We start from the raw sequence: 22,748 nt of genomic DNA on the forward strand, positions 1-22,748 counted from the left end.
GCTCCTAAAAACTATGTCCTCCCACTTCCTCGGGAAGCATAGAGAGGCAAACCCCCAACAAGTGATTATTTAAGCAGGAGTGATGGGCACAGAATGTATTCGCAATGAACAGAGAAGCACTTAATGAACACTTCTCTAGCAGACAGTAGTATCTGCACTGTCTGCCATAACACTTTTCAGAATCTCTTTTCATAGAAGTCTTAAAATGACTCTTTTCTTCAAAACAGGAACTACCAGTTCCAGCAGTTCAGACATTAGAATACGTAATGTATTAAGAGTGAAGTGGACAACTTCAAATATTTTGTTTGGTTGTTTCATGTCATTTTCTAAAACTATGCTCGAGGGGATCACAGTATTATAATTTTATATAATGCATTTGCATTTCAAAATTACAAGATCATTATAAGAAATAACACTTGTTTTTCAACTGGGTATGTAATATCTGTGACAGATTTGCTTTACGTTTTTCTCCATCTATGTGTATATAATTCTACTTTCTTATATTTTTCATTTATATTCCCTTGCTTTTTTTAATGTCATTTCTATTATTTGCAATAATATTACTTCTATCATTTGCAAGAACATAACTCTACTGAAGCCAAAGCAAGCCAAAGGTACAGAATCGTACATTCAGACTGCAGAAGTGATTTTCCCCAACATAGCTCCCCACTGTGTTGCCCAAACAGCTGATGGCAATACAGTAAAGCCAGAATATCCAGTTAGTTCTACCAGAAAAGCTGCCTGCATTTCTGCAGGACTGCTTCTCCAAATACTTCATCTATAGGCAAATTTATTGCTGAATAGTTGTTATGATCATCTATTTGCTTCCCAGTGTTCCATTAAGAATCATTTCCTGTTAAGAATTGTTTCCAAACACCTACTCCCAACCTTCCTTCTCAAGTTCCTCTGATCTATAGCATCCTAAAATTTTGCCCAATTTATTTATTTCATTTATGTCCTTTATGTCCTCAGTACTCACCAGAGGAGCTGACCCCCTTTCAGAATCTCTATATAGTTTTTATTCGAGCAGTTTATTTCCTCTCTTTATCTCTGAGTAACTTAAATGACCATACTCAACTGAATGCTAACGCACTATGTTCCAATATTGTCTAACTTGCCACATTTTCTCTTCCTTTTTTATTTTCTGGCTTCATCCTTAAGCAGTTAAGCCCAGGTCACAAAGTAGTCTATGAATGTAATTTTATTTCCCCTTTTTGTGCATCCTGCACATAGTTTTCTACAACCTGTAAAATTAGAAATGATGATGAAAATAACTGGTGACCTCACTAGGTCAAAATATGACCTGGAACCTAATAGTAATTACATTACATGCTGGAAAACTGTCCATGTAATACAGAGATTATGTTAATCCCAAGATATAATTGCATATCCCTTTTTGAAATCTGTATAAATATTCAGTAAAGCACTTATCCCATCATATGCACGATGAGGTCACTATTTTATATTGAAGTGTGCCCACTTCAGCATCAGGTCCTTCTCAAAAGTCTCATAATAGAACGCCATAAGCAAATGCATTACATTTCAGGCTTTTATCCTACAAGGAGGTCCACATAGGTGGGACCCAAACTACATTTTAATAATGATCTGAATCTCTTTACCCAAATGGTCACATACTGGCTTCTTTATTGTAATCTTGCTTATTTTGAAAAGAATATTCACTCATCTAACTGGCTTTCCAATTTCCATTTAAAAATACTTCACATCAGATAAGTACTGTTTTGCCTTTTATTGTCCTCCTACAACACTCTTAATTTGCTGATTTTTCAAATTTTCTACGCTTTCTTTCCTTTTAATTAAGCCACATGTTATATCCAAATTTATACATTCATCGACATTTCTGTTCAAGAAACAGTAGTCTGAAAGATACCTATAGATTATTGGTTCTCATGCCATTGCAATTTTAATTTAGAGCAGGCTAGCACAGTTGTAATTAGTGCCAACTGGATGGAGTTTGTAAGGTTACCCCTGTGTTACGGAGCTGAACGGGGCCCAGGTACATGCTTGGGTTCCACCATGTGATAATCTATGCCGCTTAACTGTTAGCATGCTCTTCGGTACGCTTTTGGCCCAGGCCAAAACAAGCACAGGAAGATTTGGGGAACAGCATGGGATAGGGACTGCTCTTAGTAGGCAGTACGAACGAAGCCACCCTTCTTCAGGAGAGCAGATGGGTCAGCCATGCGAATATGAGCTGTAATTTGCTACCAGCTCTTGACTGGGCTGTGGTCCATATTGTTTTCTAGTACAGATGTCACCTAAGAAATTAAACGCAGCTAAAAATTGGTAGAGAGTGGGCGTCCCTTCTTATGGTCCCATTACCAAACCTAAGTGAAGGATGAGAGCTGTTGGCATGGGAGGGGGACAGACCAGCATTAGGCTGACTGCGACTCCCCCACGGTGGGCAAATTCTCAGCCTGTGAGCAGGAATCTTGGCCTCCCTGTGCTACCTCCAGTGGGCAGAGCAGGGGTACAGAATCTGGACCCCTCCATATTTTCAGATACTTTTCTATATTTTCAATTACCATTTTTGTTTGCTGTCTCTTCAACTATCTTTTCAAATAAATGACCTGATTTGTAGACAGTGGTCTCACATTTTCTTTTATTCAGTATCACTCTATTGGAGACAAAGAGAAAAAATAAAAGTTGAAGAAATTTGAAAAAATCTGTTTTCTTTAAAAGTTTCACATATTTTCAAATTATATTAGCAAACCTATACTAACTTAGTGAATAATTAGGCTTTCTCAGATAGCATCACATGGTCCAAGCTTTCTTTCTGTTTCATCTTTGCATGATGACAGGCTTAAAGTTCCCATTTCCAGTTCCATTTCCTTTTCTCCTACTTCATACTTCACTAAACATTTATTTGCAGCAGAATTGTGCTCTTATTCTATTGCAATGTTATTGCCGAACCAGCTTTCTGCTATTACTCTTCAAACTCTTTGCATTTCTGCCAGTGATTTTCACAATGTTTACTCTTTTTCTGGTCTCTTTATTAAACCAGAAGTACTGTACAGTCATAGGTCTTCATTTTAGGTCTAGTATCTTCTCATTTTTCTGATCACTATCAGATACAGGACTGAATTAACTCTCATTACTTCTTCCAGTTTTTTTAAGTACTATACGAAAATATGTATCTTCCTGTAGCCTATTTTGAAACATTTCTTGCATGTAACTCAAATTCCTCCTTCACAACTTCTCACCCATTTATTTTCATATAAATAGCAATATATGTATGTATAATATATATTATAATATATGTGTGTGTATATATATCTCATAATCGTAGAGATCGTCATAATCCTAGAGAAATTTCAATGAAACGAACCTTCAACACAATCTTCATGGATTTTGCATCTTCCATTTTCATTTGTGAAATTATTTCTGTGTCTGCCAGCCATGTGAGTTACAGGATCTGCAAGCAGGGTCGTTGTTTTATAAATTACGCTTCCCTTACCTTTTCTTCCTTATATACCAAGGGATAGTTCTATTTATGTCTTAGCCAGACTTGTTTGTAATGCAATCAAAGAACGTTTCATAGAATTTGTAGTGGTACTGCACCTCTCAAGACCACGATGTGCCTAAGCTGTGTTTATGAGCAGAAAGTCCTAATTTTTCATTATTATTCCCTGCGGACTTTATAGATGAAATATGTTTTCAGATCTCAATGTAGCAATATTCACTCAACTTTATTCTCCTCTTGCAAGTGTTTCCCTATGGCTACAATTACTCATTTGCTGAAAAATCTTTCCTGTTTTGGTAGTATTTCTAGCTATGCTTTCCTCACTGTTCTTCATATATTAAGAAGACAGACATTTTAACTGGTTGTTTTAACTGAGACATCACCCAAAATCAAAAATACATAAACTTGAGTGTAAAAATAATTTTTATCTTCAAACTACAACTCTAAATTTTAGATTAGTAGTACTATTAAACAAGCAATAGTTTTGTAACTTAACAAGGGATATCAATACAGTACTCTCAAAACCAAAGTCATTTTCTAAAACTATGCTAATTCAAGTCAGTTTGATGTACTTCCTTCTAACAATAATATGCCATTGTTAGAATTGTATTATTTCTCATGATGAGTAAGACCTTATTCCATAACTACTCTACTGTAAAATGAATACAAGTATTAAGTAAGGGACTATTTCAGGATCTGTATTGTATTATATAGTTAACAGAAAGGACAAATCTTCAGTAAGCAGTGGTGACTTAACTTTATGCATGCCAGTTTATACCATTAGAGGACATACGCCAGAAAATCCTAACAGGTTTTAAATAGCATTTTATATTCTTTCTTTGTTTCTTTCTTTCTTTTTCTATGGATAATTTTAATACGGTTCATTTTTACAAGTTTCCTTGCAGTTGATTCATTCTAACAAAAAAACTTACTGCTACTACTGCACCACACAAAAACTCATCATCAGTGTAACTGTTTTAGAGGTTCCAAATCTCTGCTTTCTAATCCTTGTCTGTAATGTTGTCCTCATGCTCAGTAAATTAATCTGGCAAAGAAGGTGCTTTTTTAATGGGCTCAAAATTACGCAAAGTCCTGCCTATAACTACACTAGTTAAAAACTTGTAGGCATCATAAATTACAGTTTCAGCCACACCTTCAATCATTTTCTAGAAAGTTGCTATTCATACGGTTATTGCAAATTACTGTAAGTAACAGAAGAGGCTTCAGAATCATATTTTACATGTCCAGACTGAAAACTTCTGAACTTCACTATTTATGTTTTATCATGTACTTGGCATTCCTTTTATTCCAATCCAAAGAATTCAGATTATCTAAAGAACGTTTAGTATAGATAATAAAATGTGTAGGTATCTGCACTCAGAAGACATTAACTTTTATTTACTATTTCTGCTATAACAAAGCATGATTTGCAAAAATTCTCCCGATTTTATGGATGTAAATCTTTTAGTTGTCTTTTTGTTTTTTAAAATTTAACTGCATATATTACTACCAATACAAAGCACTCTTTCTATTAGCATTTCTCTTCATCTGCAAAGAAAATCTGAAAACTTCTGCCATGCCATTTATCAATGCAGCATGTTTGCTTTCATTCAGATGCTCTTTTTAAGTTAGTATTCTTATATTGAACAAGTACCATAAGTCTATATTTTTACAAGAATGTTTATCTTGGTCCATAATTATTATTCCATTGACGTAGGAGGCAAGGTACTTTGATCCTATGAAGACACATGTGTCATAAAAAACTTAGAATGCTGTCACTGAATTGTTAAGTTTCTTATCTGGTTTACTGGAAGTCTTATAGAAGTAAATATATCCTTGAATATATATGATCATGCTTAAGGCAATATTTTAGGCAAACGGATGCATATATGGAAGAAAAATGGATCAGTATTGAACCAAAAGAGTTAGGAGAGTCCAGTGAAGACAGGAACAGGAAATTTAGGTTAACAAGAGGAACAAAAAAAAGGAGATGACAGAGAACTCAAGACAAGAAGAGATCTTTAATAGGTGTATACCAATAAAATATTACCATAGGGAAGAAGAAAATAATGTCACCTTTTAATAAGTCAGACTTTTACCAGTGCACAACTTTTAAAATTGATCCCACTTTTTTGCAAGTGAGCCATGTAGGACTCAATTTTTAAAATAAAGACTAATGCTGTACTTTGTTAAATTTCCATGTCTTTAATATGGATTTTATATTCTTTGCATTTGATTTTACATTTCTACAAACATCTTCAAATTACAGATACATTAGAAAACTAACACATTTTATATGAAGGCAAAAGAACAATACTTCTTGACTATTCAAAACCATAAAAAATCCAAGAGTGCCATGTTCTTCTTTTTCTATGTCTTCACTACAGTACTATTGCTCACAGACAATACTGGTATCAGCATCAGAGGAAAGGGTCAGCAATCTTCCATATCAGAAGTTAGGACAATACTCTCTCAACATGGAAGGTAGGATGGTCAGAGAGGTAGCAAGTGAAAAGCTTCAGAAGAGATGCTAGCTAAAAAGAGTCAGGAAAAAAGAAAAAAAAACACAACAGGGAAAGATAAGATAACAAGATTAAAAAGGACAGGAAAAAACAATATACACAGGAAATAGCAACAGTAACAATTGTGCTTATTTGTTTTAGAAACAGTGCAAGAAGAACAGTGACAGAAAAGGTGAAGAATAAGGCAGCAATTCTTAAAAAGAAAGAGGTCTACAGAAAAGACCTAGTACGGTATGAAACGCTCAGTTATTCCTTTCTTAAGGTGATAGGCCACGCACTTAACTTTTAGCTTGAGCCAGTCAGTTCAAAGCAGGATTCCTGTGAAGTCAGTAGACTGAAACAGGCACCTCCAGAGGGCGATTCATCCCATCCTAAGGTCTGAATCTTAGACTCTGAATCACATATTTGAAATGTAATTAATTTTGTGAAGTTAACTAGGTATTTGTGAACCCAGCAGCACATCTTTAAGCTGAATAGTTACGGATAACAACATTTGGATTAAAATAATATAAGAAACAGCATATTTTCAACTTCCTTTACTCAGAACAAAGAAAATTTACTAATGCACAGAACATGTAATAGGTTTGCGCTGCATAAGATTTTTTTATTACTGAACATTACTCGTGTTCACTATGCTGAGCACAAAAATGAAGTCTGACCCAGATAAAAGAAAGTTTGCTTTTCTATTAGGACTAGCTATATACTACTGGGGCTTTACATTTATCTGCTGTAAGTAAAAATCAAAGCTTGACATAACTGGGATTCTATATTCACAAAATTAAGACTTGATGCAGGAAATATCACATTTAACTGATACTTAAAATGGCACTGCTGCTATTTCAGGAATTTGTTACTAAATACAGTAAATACTGGTCCGAAAAAAAATGCTGAAATCCTATGTCACGGTTATGGGTACTTACATTATAACGGCTATTTTAAATGAACTATACTTAAATGCAGGAGTCATGGGTGAAGGGCTTCTTTTCAAGTTGGTATATAGCCCAGTCTCTGTGCAGAAAGCCTCAGCGTGGAGCAGGTGTGTGGGGACAACCTCTTCATACCACCTTCACCAGCTTGCCAGCCCAGATGCAAAACCAAGACTCTGCTCTTACAGAACTGCAGTACCAAAGCATAAATAAACAGAGAAAAGGATGGGAAAGGGAGCTTTCCTCCTGGGCACTGACTGATCTGGGGGCTGGAATATACACCAAAGGGACAGTTCACAGTCTGCACTTTCTTGTTAGTATGGAAAGTCTGAGAGACATAACCCTGGGACCGTGCATTTCATACCTCATTGGAGACCTATGCATACAATAGTCTTCCATGAACAACTATTTCACAATACAGTCATGCCAATACTGCCTATTACATGAGGACAACAGAGTTCTCAGTTACAATGCAATTAAAAAGACCCCTTTAAAATCTAAATATTGGTCCACTTGAAATGTGATTTTGCACTGAAGAATTGATATGATCGAAACAATTCTAGAGTCATGTAATATAATAGTGTAAAAATAATGCAAAGCAATGTAACAGTAAGGGCTTATTATAAAATACAACATGAAGTCTGTTATTTAGAACTTCCAAAAGCTGTATCTGCATTTAATTTCATTTTCCTTTTAGAATGAACATAATGAGTACAGCTATGTCAGTTTTTCAGTATTCATATCTTCACTGGGGCCCTTAGAAACTGCTGCTCAGTGACGCAGACACTGCACAGGAAAGGGAACCCTACCACACAGCAAATTACAGCGTTAATTCTTATGCAGTTATCTCTCTCTATCAGCAGAAATTAATACACTGCCTTCCAAAAAGTAAATATTACCACTCCAAAATTATTTGTAAATTAGCACCATAAGGCCTCTCCCTGCTCCACCCGTTTTCACTCCTTCTGACCCCAGTCAGCAATGGGGCAGTGTCAGAGGGGATGCTACTCTGCTGTACATCAGCTCGGGGCTCAGTTACACTAAAGCATTGCTCAGGTGGACAGGTAAAGCCTTTTATGCATACCACCAAGTGAATATAAGAAAATGGGAGGTCCCTAACTCTGTATTTAAAATTAAACAAGTTTTTAGCAGGGTAACTCACGGTAATCATGTTACAGTCACTATATAAATATTAGTTAATTTCTCAGCTTTAGAAGTACATCATTTTCCCAAAACATTTACTCTACTATAATACCATATATACTCATGGGAATCATGCAATAACTAAGCATATAAATGAACAAGTTACTAAATTAAACTTTATTTTTGTCAATTTACTAATTTATTTTATTTTATTACAGCTTATGGATGAAATCCACACACTGAGGTCTAACCTGTAATGAAAGCCAATGTAAGTAATCCATTATTCTACAGCTACATTTGGTTATGAATTAATTAACTTTGCCTAGTCCTGTTGAATAATGATTAATTAGCAGTTTTGATTTTCAGTTTCAGCATTATTACAACTAGGTTTTGCACAGAAATTTTGCCACTCTTAAGTGTTATTTTATTGCCTGCCTGCCTGTGCCCTGCCATAAATGCTAATGACTAGAATTAACAATAGAAATATATACATAAAAAACTGGCTTTGATTTTTTGATGTCTAATAGTGTTGTTTTCAAGAGCTAACTTAGGATGACAGAACGTTGGGGCAGTCATCATTTTCTAGTAGGATAATGCATTTTGTGATTCAGGTTGTCTCTGAACGTCAATTTAAAGCCTTCCTTAGAAGCAACCGTGCTAAAGCAAAAACGCACAGAGAATAAAGTACAGCTCAGCACAGCACTTAGTCAGAAAACTGAAGTCTCAATCTGTTTTCCATGCAAGCATAAAGCATAACATGTCTGAGCACTAAATACAGAACATTAGTGTCAATACTTACCTGATCCCTCCCTTTTCACCCTATTATTTCTCCTATGCTTATTACATTGTTTTTCATCCTTCCCTTTTCCCTTCTTTCTGTAAAGGAAAATAACTTCCTCCTCCCCATTTCAGTTTTTTCCTTTCACATTTGCTTTTTCCTACTCACCTGCACAATTTCTGACATTCCAAAATTTAAAGAGGCTATGGATCCAATCCTGGGGTGAAATACCAAGTCCTGAAAGCTTTTAGCACGGCTTAAAGATCAATGACTTAAATTTTAAGTTTTTGTGTTCTCTCATTTCGAACAAAGATATAAAATCACCAGAATAATGTTTAGCAATGAAAATCTATTTAGATAACCATAATCTTAGAATGAGATCACCATTCTGTGAAGAGCTCTGCTCATACAGCAAAACATAACAAGGATTTTTACTGATTTGGAACTATATTATTATCTCTGATACGTTATTTTCATGCTTAGCTGTTATGAGAGGAACACATCCACTGCTCTGCTTTAGTAACTGTTTTAAATGATGCGCTGAATGCTTCAACAAATCAAATGATTCATATCTTTAAATACTTTATAACCAGCTTATGAGAAGATATTTAGAAGGAGATAAAAATAGCTAGAGTTAAGACTAGCATATTGTACACAAATGTAAATATTTTTTCTCCTGTAGCAATTCATAAACAACATTTATTACCTGTATCCATGACATACATTTTTAGATGCCAGCTCTTCTAAACACAAAATCCATCTTTAAAAGATTTTTTTCAAGTAACTTAATAGGCACTATATCAAATGTCATTTCATGCATAGTATCAACATTTGATGTTTCACTGACATAGTAACAGAAAGTCAGCTCAGTATAAGTTACTTTGTAGAGGACAGTGCCAAAACTTCAAGGAGTTACCTCTCAGTAGTCGTGAATTCCTGCAGTCTTTAAAGATAAAATGACATAAGACAAGCAAAAAGAGTAGAGCCAATTTGTAGAGCCCAACACTGACTAACTAAAAGAGTGATCTCTATATCCACTACAAAAATCTGCCCATGAAAGAAACACCAAAATAGTTTTCCATTAAAATGTACCCTCTAACAAGAAAAAAAGTATGCTCTATTGCTCTATTTTATTATTGTTATGGTGATCATGCTACCTAACCTATTTGTATTGTCAGGTGCTGAAAGGCTTATTTAATTAATTACTGAATTTGAATTTTACAGAAATCATGCTTCTGGATAGCTAAGCTAAGTTTAGTCATAGACATAAGTATGCAACCACATACCAAGAAAGAAAACTGTTAAATAAAAGTTTAAGACTTATGAAAAGATCTGTGCCAAAAAAACCCCCATGCATTCAAAAAAACCCTTGCATTTAGGGGGATACCCTAAGATATCAGCTTTCAATCTTTCTGCAGACTCTTTAGTCTTCATGAACAACTTACAAGGGATCTGCAAAATAGTAATTAAGAAAAACAACCATCCTGCCAGTAAGCTTCAACTTATCACCAGTAGGTGCAGTCATCCACTGGATTAATTTATTTATTTTTAGGAAAGTCATAGATCACAGAAAAATGCCAGTCAAAGGCTGAGGGGAGACCTTATCACACTCTACCTGAAAGGATGTTGTAGCGAGGTGGGGGTTAGTCTCTTTTCCCAAGTAAAAAGCTACAGGACAGGAAGAAATGGCCTCAAGTTGCTCCAGGGGAGGTTTAAGTTGGATATTAAGGAAAATTTCTTCACTGAAAGGGTTGTTAAGCACTGGAACAGGCTGTCCAGGGCATTTAAAAGACATGTAGATGTGGTGCTTAGGGATATGATTCAGTGGTGGACTTGGTAGTGTTAGGTTTATGGTTGGACTCAATGATCTTAAGGGTCTTTTCCAAGAGCCGTATTAATTCTATTCTACAATTCATTTGTCCGACTGTGCGTACAGTGCAGAACCCCATAGGTCAGAGGCAGAAGAAAGTATAGTGGGACAGAAGAGAAGCTTAAGATGGGAGGGATTTGTGGGACCACTTGCATCTTTGCATGTAACTGTTCCAGGAGTAAGCAGGAAAGCAGGTTTTCCATTTAAAAGGGTCATGTGCAGGAACTGGAGAAGCTGGGCTTCCAGAAGACACAGAAAAGGGCATAGCTGGGGCAAGCGTGGAGTGAGCTAGATTCAGATAGAGAGCTGCAGCCATGTTCTCTGGTAAAGTGACTTCCATCTGACCCCAAATTCTTTGTTCACATACACTCATCCCCAGTCCTAACCGTACACCCCGTCACTGCTGCTGCCCCCATATGCCTTGTCTAGACTCGTGAATCCCTCTCTCCCCTCACTCACAGATGACACAAGGAAACAACTTTTTCCCACACTACAGCAGAAGTCACTCTCTCCTCCCTTACACGTTCCTTTCTGATACAAGGCAAAAATTCCCCTCGATCTCATTTTCAGCTAGTAGCTTAAGCCTGCGCAAAGACAGCTTCAGAATCATATAAGTTAGCAACAGGTATTTACCCAGATAATACAAAAACACGCACAAACCCCCTCATTTTCTATATATGTATCAAAACACACAAGGAAGACACATGGAACAAAAAAAAGGTTACACAGAGCATGCTCACCTGCCAACTTTCTTTAGTTCCTTTTAAAACACTATTGTCAATAAAGTTTGTTTACCGTATTTTGTTTAAATGTCATAAGATACACTAATTTCAGATTAGACAACTGATTTCTTCAGGATAAACATATTTATACCATTTGAATAAGGCATTTCTCAAATTTGACACCACCATAATTCCTAACATAAAGATGCACAGTATGTTGGAAAGACAACATCTCTACAAATTACTTATGGATGTGCCTGTATGGTACTCAGGACCATGGGAAGCAACTTATGTCAAGGGCAACTAAAAGCATTGATAATACAAATACTTTATGATTCTGGAAAATTTTCAGTAGGAAAAAAAAGTAATAAAGAGACCTGATATGAGGACAAAGATTTTTTTACAATGTAAAATTACCATTCAGGGAGCAGACATAAATTAAAAAAAAAGTTGGTCAAATAGAATTGGGATTTTTAAAAAACTAATAAACAGATATTGTAATAAGACATGCTAATACTTGTAAGGAAAGTTTATGTCTGTTAATAATGACAGAATAGAAAATTTTAAAATCTATTTTTCTGGCAATGAGAAAGCAGATATTAATTAAGAGATGGATATATATTTTAATGTAGTGGAGTTAACAAGTTTAATCTTTGTATGATGAGGATCCAAGACTTGAAAAATTATACTCACTTCTCAGAAAACTAATGAGTAGTTTTGAGCACTGATGTCATGAGTATATATGAAAAATAGGCATAGTGCGAGACTTTTAGTGATACTCAAGGACAATGCAATGGTTAAGACACCCACAATTCTGCTACTGGGGAGGATGTGGTGGGGACAGAAGGGTTAATGCTACCAGACTGCTCTTCCTGGCTCCTTTCTGGGAACCTCTAGTTGCTGCTTCTGGTGGGGAAGCATGAAACCTATCCAAAGCTGAAAAAGTGAGGACTGCTCTCTACCTTTTCATACACTCCAGAACAGCGGTTCCCATATTTTTAGAACAACAGATCGTTATCAGCCCTCAACATTTTTCAAAAACCACCACACGCTCATCTGATCAAACTTTTAATTGGAAACACTATTTAAAACACTGTTAACCATGGTTTAGCCAAACAGCTGTTCAACCTACCATAGCCTTGTAGTCCATCAGGGGGTTGTGGACCACGGTTTGGAAACCATCCAGCTCTTTCAAAGGTACAATGATGTCTTCTACTCCATCCCTCCCTCCAGACCTTCTGGGTACTGCATGAAACATTTCTGCTTCTTTATCTGATTTCCCCTGGGATTAATTCTAGGGCCTGCTACTGCTTTTAGCTTTCTGAAGTAGCAGCAAACTGGCATTCTCCATTGTCCAGAGGTTTGTAAACAACAGCAGTAAAACTGATCTGCCCATCCATAATGTTGCCACTGTTAGATAAAGGAACTAACAGAAGGAGAGGATAAAAAAAAAATCTGCAGATTTAGGAAAACAGGACCAGTTTACATTTGATTCATGTCTGAAAATTTATCACCAATCAATAAGGACTACAAATTTTCATTTACAAGAAAGCTATAATTCTGCACAGGTTGGATTTTGGCCACATCTGGTTCAGAAGAAGTGGAGTTTTCAAGACCAGTAAACAGATGGGGTTTGTGCACTTGAAAAGATGTATCCACAAAACTATGGCAGACAAAACTGGTGATAAGCAGCCTTTTGCGATCTTAAAGATTACCTAAATTAAACAAAACAGTGACCCAAGGTGCCTGGTTCTTCTACTATGAGAAACCGGGAGTTATAGTCCTCTATTAAACACTTCCATGTATTCATGGTTTTAGAGACCTTTCTGACATTACTTACTCCCTCAGTAAACATCCTTCCAAACTCAGAAATCCTGATCCATTTACTGTCCCTGCAGAAAAGCCTATGCCATACCTCTTCATCATCCCTTTCTATATCATATACAGTTCCCATCAATGCTCAAAATTGACCAGCATGCCCCAGATGCTTCTGTTTCAATACCATTTTGCCACTTTTTGCTAGCATCAACTCCATCCCAAATTATTTTAGGAAATTAGCAGGAGCTGCTAAAAAACCACACAAACACCAGTAAGATGGCTTGAGAGCCCTGTGACAGGCAGGAACTCTGCGATCAAAACCTGTACTTTAAGCTTGTTGGGGCTGTGAAACCCTGAGAAATAGGAAAGAAGAATCTTCTCTTCAACTTGCAGCCCCTGCTGTGGTTAGAAAGAACAGCTACAAGACCCTGCCCTGCTGAGCAGCAGGACTGGTCACAGCCTGCTGAGCTCACAGTTTGTGGGGTGATGGCTGCTGTAATCCAACAGCCACTGCCTCTCTCTGCTGATAGATATGGCTGAACAGCAGGGTCAACAATATCTGGCCTCTGTGACAGCCGTGGCTCCTGGATCACCACAGGTCCTGCTGTGAGATCCTTCTGCAACTCTTCAGGGTCAGCATTAGGTCTGACTCTGACCGTTTTCCTTTTATCATCTGCAATCTTTATCACTGCACTTTTTCAGACTATTTAGGAACAGGTGGACCAGTAAAGGTGACAGTACAAATCTCTGTGAGGTGGCATTGTTAAAATTGCCCATTAGCTGCTATCCTGTTCCTTATCTTGTAACCGTCTACTAATCCACAAAGAAATTTAAGTAAGTCAATACTTCATTTTGTTAACAGCCTTCGGTTACGGAGCTTTTTAAAAAGCTTTTGGATCACCCTTTCCTGTGTATCTGTTGACTCCTTCAAATAACTATCAAAGCTCTATGACAAAACTACCATGTACAAAAGCCAAGATGATGGTTGCCTATTACACCTATCTATGTTCCTATTAATTATATTCTTTATCACATTCGCTGGCATTTTTTCTGTCATGGTACTCAGACTTATTAGTCCATTAGTCCACAATCATCCCCAGAGCCCTTTTTAAAACTAGTGTCACATTTGTTACTTTCCATTCCTGTTATCAAGGGTAATTTAAGTGATAGATTATACAACACAGTTCATGGCTCACCAACTTCATTTCTGAATTTCTCTAGGACTACTAAATGAACAACATGCTATCTGGCAATCTGTTAATGTTTATTCAATCAATTTCTTAAGAAATTTTTCATTGATATTTCAAATCTGCAATCGTCTCTATAAAGAAGAACTTTTATGTGGGGATGTCCCTAATCTCCCTGTAATAAACCTTGCCAAAGCAAAGATTTCATTTGTTTCTTTCTGTGATGGCTTTGTCTTTAAATATTCTCTTCATCCACCATTATCTACTGAACTCACCTCTCTACCAGTAAAATTTACACCTAAAAAAAAATTAGTTTTGGCTTTTAGGATTTTAGCCTGTTGCATTTCAAAATCTTTTTGTTCTGCCTTATAATAGGTCTACATTTAACTTCCCAGAATTGTGCTCTTTTCTGCTTTGCTTGCTTGGATTTCACTTTTTGAAAAACCTCTATTTGTAACTTTCTTTACTGCTCAGTTGTATTGGACAATTCTTATTTAATTCGGTTAGAATCAGAAAGCAAAGTCCCCATGCTTCTTTTACTATTTGTTTAAACTATCTTCATATGTATACAATTCCTCTTTTTTAAACAATTCTGGACTATTCTTTTTATTTTAATCTTTTTCTCTCTGACAAGTATGAGAAACTTCAGTATGACATATCGCTACTGAATAGCACTTCTATGGTCACTTCTTGCGTGCTACTCTAGACTAAATCAAGGGCTGTCCCCGCTCTTCCGGATTCTCTAGCTGGTTTGCTCACGAAGTAGTTCTTGATGATACCTAAAACTACAGCCTGTGCATGATGGCCTAACGTGGCATAATGTTATCTATGTATATATAGATAACCGAGAACTCGTGTTATGATCAAGCTTTGGAGTTGTATAGCCTCTCCAGTATCCCACAGTATTTCAGAGTCACTGTCTCCATCCCATCAACTAGTTCTGAGCTCTTACTAGACTCCTCTTATTGAGATAGACAACCATTTGTAATTATGTTTTGTGGTTTATTCTGATAAAATTAACTTATTTTACTATCTTTTTTTTGGTAAGTGCCATTTTTCTGCATAGTCCAATCCACCATCTCTGTATCAGCTAGGCACTAAACATTCTATCATGTCTATATAATTTATACACTGACATTTCAGTGTACCTTTGAAAGGAAGAAAAGGGATACATGCAGACCCGCTTCCAGAAAGAGGGTGACATACCTGGGGAATTCCTGATGGAATTCATGCTTACCACTCTTCTGAAGAATCATTACCTTCAAGGCACAATGGAAACGGAGCACTACAAGACAGCAATATGCCAAGACACCAAATCAAAACTAGTGTAGGTTCCTTCTCAACAGAGAAGCATTGAAAAAGAGGTGACAAACACTATGGCTGGAACAACTGCTTGTGGTTATTCAAGATTTCTGTACTGAGAGATGCTGTGTCAGGAAGGGAACGCGCTAAAGAGCAGAAGGATGCTATGCAAGTATGAAAAGTCCTTTAACCTTTTACACAAACTGCAGAACTTTGTGTTACTTGCATTTACTCTCTTCTACGAGAGGGGAGAGTCTGTTCTCACTGTTGTGGAGAAGAGGGGGATGCTTTCAGCCAGTAGCTACTGACTTGGGTTTGACAGCTGAGAAGGCCTCTGGGGCTAGCATATTATCTGTGTTGGCTGCAAGTCACTTCTTCATTCCCTTTTGTGAAGCCTCTAGTTGGAGCACCTTCTTTCTGCATTAAATACGATGTGACATTAGGCACAGCAGAATCCAACAGCTATACTGCAGTATCCAGTGGGTATTCATTATTATTTATTATTATTTGTATTACCATAAATCTTAGGAGGCCTCACCCTGGACCACTTCTCATTATGCTGGGCCATGAGTAAACACACAACAAAAAGTAGATGTGCTTGAATTCTACTTGAAGAGACAACAGAGAAATTACGGCAGAGTACAAATGCAATGACACAGTACTACTGCAATAAGTATTGGCATTAATATACCTGCAGTATAACTGTTGTCTAGTTGGATTGTTTTATGCTTCACAGTACATAAAACTTTTAAGAAGATATTTAAAGGAAGACAGTGACCAGTTCTATTTATGAAGAAGTCAACCAATACATGAGAGGCAGCTGAGGAGAAAAATATCCAGTCTGAAAATTTAATGACCGAATGATGGAAGGTGGTATCATATGTTGATCAAAACCAGTCAACCTCTTGATACTGAAGGAGAGGTATCAGGTAGAAGTAGTCTTGATGGGCCTTAAAAATAAAGACAGATAGTTTATCTTTATTGCTTTTAACTGAAGGAGGAAATTGAAAATACCAGAGGAGTAAGTTCAGAAACTGACATTTACAGCAGAGTAGCACTTTGACTAGATAACGAGCATGGCAAGACTGCATTTGTCAAGGCAAAAGAAAAAGATTTTCTATTAAAGATTCACAGAAAACCTGGATGAGAAATACAACCACCTGTCAGAAAAGAAAGACCATCCTTTAAGGACTGGAAAGGATTGGAAAAAGATTCCCAAAACTCAGATTTAGCTTAGATTTGATGACTTAAAACAAACGACAGCATGATGGTGTCATTCATAGAGTATGCAAAGAGGTTTTGTGAGGGCCTCAACCTAAATATGAAAAAAAACAAAAGATCCATAGTTGTAACTGTAAATAAAGAACTGAGGGCACTACTGAAGAAAATTTTCATGCATTAGCTCGCTTAGGAGTGGAAAAGATGGGAGGGGGTATATGAAACACATAAAACATTGTTTTTCCGATAAATCCTGTGAAATGAGAAAATTCTTTCACATCACATCTATTATTAACTTATTACAGCTATCTATGCTACCGTGTTTTTTTTTTTTACTTTCAAGTGTTGAAGAAAAACAATGTTCATGGCGTTATAATATGATGGGCGCCTCATTCGACATAAACAAAAACATGCTACATCCAGTTTGAAGACAGGACAGTCACGAAACAAGCCAAGCGCTAACAGTAGCGGAGAAAAAGATCTCACCACTTAAACTTACAACTAACCTGCTGAATGTTCAGGCACATTCCTTTGCTCTTCCTTCTTAGTGCACAGAACCAGGACTATTACCCTGGTTTGCCACTAAAGGAAACTTACTCTCTGTTGCTGTTAGTTTGGCATTCCAGTTCTTGAAGTATTCCAAAGCCCACACAATGTGTAGCTGTGTAGCAAATGCCCACTCCCTACATTCCACAACATCAACTCCTCCTCTTGATATCTGCTTTCTTGCTGTTCTCCTAGTTTCAGTCATTTACGGCATCACGGCATGGGTTAAACCAAAGAAGCAATCAGATTAGGTGCTCAACAATAGCAGTAGAGAGTAGTGTGGAGCTGGTTACAGCTGGAGACAATTCAGAGTTCCTTTTCTTCCAAATAATATTTGCAGCAGCACTACTGCAGGCAGAACAGAGCTGTGCCCCAACATTATGTCCCCCAAAGTTCTGGGAAGTTGCCATCACAGGAAGGAGCAGCAGTCACTCCTAGATGATCTGCCTCTCAGTGGTGACGAGTGAAACATCCAGGGGATTCCTCATACCGCGCTCGCTAGCATTTCACTTTCCTCCTTTTTTTCCTCTGAAACTAGATCTATTTTGAGGCCCTTTTTCTGCTCTGGTTCGGGGTAGGGGGCGCACGGCTAGAAGACCATGTTTGGGGTTTTTCTACAATCACCTAATCTCCCTCTCCTTTTCATACATATGGCCAATAAGATTAAAAGGTGAAAAGAGTAAACCATTAGGTCTAAATATTTAAAAAACAAAATATCCTGATCAAGATTCTTTTATGCAAAATGAATCAGCCAGTGTTCTCAAATCTTGATTTCATTTTGTATTGCAAAATCTCAATTTCATTTTATATTGCAAAATCTCAAAACAATCACCGTTAAGTGTTTTAACTAGAACTTTGAAAATTCCCATCCTATAACAAACATAATGAAATTGTGTTTTGAGCTCTGTTGGAAGATGATACATTTCAAAATCATTAAGTTCTGTGTTTGAACAAGAAATTATGGCTTCTGCTTAGCACTAATTGTGGTTTAGCATACATAACCCATTGTAGTCTGTTCTTAGTTATAAATGCCACCTTGAATCCCCAGTTTACACAGGTAACTCACAACTAGTCACCGAGTCTTCTTCAAAGCCCTTAAACTCCCCTCCAACAGCAAAAAAAAAAAAAAACCAAAAAAAAACCAACAAAAAAAAAAAGGCAGAAAAACACTTACTGAAAGTTTTAAACTTAAATTTATCATATATTCAGTGTAAGGAGAAATACCAGTAGGTATGTATTTAGTTCTCCTTTCAGGCATGTTTTTGCCATCCATTTTCTGGTTTTTGATTTTGTTTCGTTGTTTGGTGTTTTTTTTTAAATTGGACTCTCTAGTCTGCTTTTGATCTGAGTTTATGATTTCTTCTTTGGTCTTGCTCTTTCTTCAAATAACTTTCATTTCATGCTGCTCTTGTGCCAAGCAAAAAAATAATCCTGTCTTCGTTAATCTTTACTCACCAATTATTATCTGTGTCCTTGCTCCATGGGAAAGAATCTCTAATTGTCTTTATGTACAACTCCTCTAGACCTTTACAGCCCCTTAATAATTATTCACAAATTCAATAACATTTCCAGCTCTTCCACGTTTCAGATACTAAGACCCCATTGAAAACGTTCTTGCATTTGAATACCAGAAAAGAAATGCGGCATCATAAAAAAGGGCATGGAGTTTATAATACCCCTTTTGTTATACACGGAAAACACCTATATGTAGTTTTTTGCTCATTTGGATATAAACATAGGAGTCATAGCAATTACTGTACCCATAGCTACAGGAAAATCAATTCCCCCTTAATCCAAGCACAGATATTTATAGTTATTTTGGGTGAATCCACTGACATATGATATGTGTAATTATTATTGATTAAGCACAAAATACTTAGGTACAATAAAATATGTTGTTCCTGCCTAAGACTAGAGTTAATCAGCATGCATGATCAAATTCACTCATAATGCCAGCTCAGTTTTGTTTAATTTAACCAAGTTACACTGACACAAGTATAAGTGTATATTTATTAACATTTCAATGTTCAACTCAGCAAGACAATTATGTTAGTAAATCAGTTTGCAATATCTACAAAAATATTGGTGGTATGAACAGTTTTTATAGATCTATAAATTTCTGAAAGTTTATGGGTGAAAATACAGAGCAAGTCAGAGACACACTATTCTGAAAATAAAGAAAACAAACAAATTAAAACTCCCTACCTAATAGCAGTACAGAAGGACTCCAGGTTCACATGGTGAATTACCCAAGAATAATGAAATCCTTAATGGATATATTGTATATATTTTCTAAAAAGAACTGAAGTCAATTGGCAGAAGTCAAACCTCTTGATTCACCTTTTTATCATCATTAGTTTGTCAACATCATTAAAGTCTAACTATTGAAAAATTCAATCATTTCAATGTACTTACAGCCGAATTTTCTCATCATGTGACCAACTATCCACAAAGCCTCAGTGCCATTAAGAAGTTTTGAGGAATATATTATTTGGTACTGCCAAGAAAACATAATTAAAAGAATGCATGTAAATGATATTAATTTTCTAATTAGAAATGTTTTACGATTATTTCATGTCTAAAGTACATTTGGGGGAAAAGCAGGACTTACATTATCCCAAAAGGCAGGTTCCAGCACAATCAATGATACACTGACAGAATTCACAGTAAGGAGTCACAGTAGGGTCCTGATCTTGCAACTGAACTTTCACCAAAAGAACCCTGCACTACTGCAGAATCTCCTTAATTTCAATAGGGCCCTACCCACACATAATCAATTACAGAGTCCGCCTATGTGGGAGTAACAACAGTGAGAACAGGAACTGTTCCTCCACACACCTGCAAAAATATTGGGATAAAAAAAATAAAATTAGTAACATGCAGCAAAACCTACTGATAGCCTGGTTTATTACAGCATTTAGCACATAATAAAGGAGTTCCATACATCTTAAGTTGCATATTATTTATAGGAATTTTTAGCTCCTTCTTTAAAGAATGTTGGCTTAAAATTGCTTATGGGTTTTACATGTAGTGATAGCACATTATGGGAGCTTTTACTGATATATATTTGAAATATAAATTTTTAATTACTGTTTTCTAAAAATTAGTTATCCTAGTTTCTTTGGTCTATGATGCTAGTTGCTTTTTAGTGCTTAAGCCTTCTTAAAATCTGTCCCACAGCACCCATTTTGGGGACACAGCATAGGCCTGTGAATTTATTGAGGTCTTCATGATCGTGAAAGTCTCTGACCACATATAGCAGCATCTAAGACCAAGATCTTAGAAAATACATGATAAAAAGTGGTTAAGTATTAGTCATTTTTAGACTAAAAAGGGTCAGCCTTTTTAAACAAAAAATCCTTATGAAAATCAACTATAATAATTATTTGCTAAGTTTAAGCTCTTAGTGAACACCATTTACGGGAAGCACACAACATAATATTAAACAAAAATATACCACCACTTCGCTGTTCACACAAAACTTAACATCCATAATTTGACCTTACTGTTCTTATTAAAAACACATCTACGTCAAACTTTAAAAGGAAAATATTATAAGTTACAGTGTTTTTATATATTATAAACCGTTTAAAAACAGGTTAGCCATAGGTTTCATGAAATAATATTTAACTGGTGACACTATGCAAGAGTACTGGTGATAAAGGTTATAAGAGCAACCTCGAGATCCTAGAAACATGCAGAAGACATTTCTTCATTCCTTTAATACAGAGAGCGTTAGGGAAACTATTTTTATAAAATAAAAAGCTGAAGCTACGTGAAAGGATTTAAGAATCTAACAGAAGAACCAAAAGTTCCATATAAATGGAATGCAATCTTTTTTTTTTTTTTTAATGACCAGTTGTTCTCTTACTGGCTTTGATTTCATGAAACAACAGACATGAAAATAAGGAGAAAACGGAGAAGAGTATCACAGTTTTTTGTTGCTTGCTGCCAGGTTGATGGTTTTCAACTGGGCAGGAAGACAAACAAAAAAATTCAAAATACACATTTCAGATTTTATGAGAAATTTCAAGGCAGTTATCTTACAATATTGAGTTGGAAGTTTATGTTTCATATGCATGACTTAGGCTTCTGTTATTCTGAGGAATTCAACTGTTTCTGAAGAACAGTGCTACAGGGCTAAGTTCTGTTTAAAAAGTGTTATAAGATATCTTGACCCCTGTCTAACATTACACAAAAAATTTAAAAATATCAGACAGCTGCCAAGTTCGTGATGCCTACCTGAGCTTGCAAAGTGAGTAAACCAGTACCTCTGGCAAGTGTAATCTGTCCATTTCTCATTGACTGAGAAGACTGGACAGACCATACCTTTCAGGACAATCATGGTGCCCAAAATCATGTAGCTACAGATTTAGCATTTCCCAAGTTGCAATATAATGTGATAACTTGATGCAGCCAGATCCTAATATTGTTTTCTGTCCCTGTGCCTAGCTCCACATCTTTCTTCACAAAGGAAGTCAATTGGAATACAATGCATGTTTCCTGCACTGCTCCAAGAGCATAGGTTGTAGGATGGGTCAGGGACACATAGCTGCAGTCTAAGATACAGTCTGTTTCTGGGGACAGCTGAAAACAGTTTTACAATTTTGACAGCCTAAGGGATGGCTGAGAGCTGACATCCAACCAGTCAAACAAATGAAATACTGAAGCTGTCTCAACAGTTCCCTTCTCTGGTGCGGACAGGAAAAACATGCATCTAATCCAGGTATAAAAACTACCATAAAATGGTATGATTCACAAGTGGTTTGGGAGACTAGAAGGCCCTGGCAAAACCAAGTTTTCTTGCATGACTAGCACAAGTAATAACGTACAGTTACCTATCAGCATGCTTGTATGTGCCACCAACACACTTGCGCAGTAATCCCAGGCTGACACTCTTCCCATTCCCTTCTAAACAGATCTCCCTAAATTCCTGCAGAAAGCAAGCTCACTTTGTGGCTAGGTCCGAGCTACACATGTGTTGATTAGCAGACCAACCAAGCAGCCAACTGGCAAGTCAACAGGTTGAACAGAAGAGAAAACTTCTGGGTCCACGCTGCAGCTTTTTTCTACCCCAGGGGCACTAATTTGAGTCCTTTCTCTACTCCCAGCTGCTAAGTTTCACTCAAATCGTAGAAACTTGACTTTGTGACCTCTATCTTTATATCAAATGCAGCAGAAATTAAGGGTTGGATTCAAAAGTTATTAGAAGGCAACACAATCCTATACATCTTG

At 36.5% G+C, this 22,748-nt stretch overlaps 2 long non-coding RNA genes across 16 annotated transcripts in view; one reads left to right on the forward strand and one right to left on the reverse strand.

Annotated features, from left to right (window-relative positions):
• Positions 1-22,748, reverse strand: part of LOC128916285 (uncharacterized) — a 98,468-nt gene that overhangs the window by 64,295 nt on the left and 11,425 nt on the right. For 6 of the 10 annotated variants that reach the window (XR_008468895.1, XR_008468893.1, XR_008468894.1 and 3 more), the window contains exons 5-6: positions 20,125-20,351; positions 19,929-20,010 (exon numbers count right to left, since the gene is read on the reverse strand). This is a non-coding gene — a long non-coding RNA (uncharacterized LOC128916285). Of the gene's footprint in view, positions 1-5,838; positions 6,016-6,923; positions 7,120-13,746; positions 16,700-19,928; positions 20,011-20,124; positions 20,352-22,748 lie in introns of those variants that run through there. The other 4 variants (XR_008468891.1, XR_008468892.1, XR_008468897.1 and 1 more) reach the window with 3 other exon arrangements.
• The window catches only part of LOC128916303 (uncharacterized), a 74,054-nt gene that overhangs the window by 18,248 nt on the left and 33,058 nt on the right, over positions 1-22,748 (forward strand). For 5 of the 6 annotated variants that reach the window (XR_008468907.1, XR_008468910.1, XR_008468901.1 and 2 more), the window contains exons 2-3: positions 6,145-6,234; positions 8,291-8,340. This is a non-coding gene — a long non-coding RNA (uncharacterized LOC128916303). The remainder of the gene's footprint in view (positions 1-6,144; positions 6,235-8,290; positions 8,341-22,748) is intronic. The other variant, XR_008468908.1, reaches the window with a different exon arrangement.

Source organism: Rissa tridactyla, chromosome 1 (genome assembly GCF_028500815.1).
Source record: "Rissa tridactyla isolate bRisTri1 chromosome 1, bRisTri1.patW.cur.20221130, whole genome shotgun sequence".
NCBI classification, from domain to species: Eukaryota; Metazoa; Chordata; class Aves; order Charadriiformes; family Laridae; genus Rissa; species Rissa tridactyla.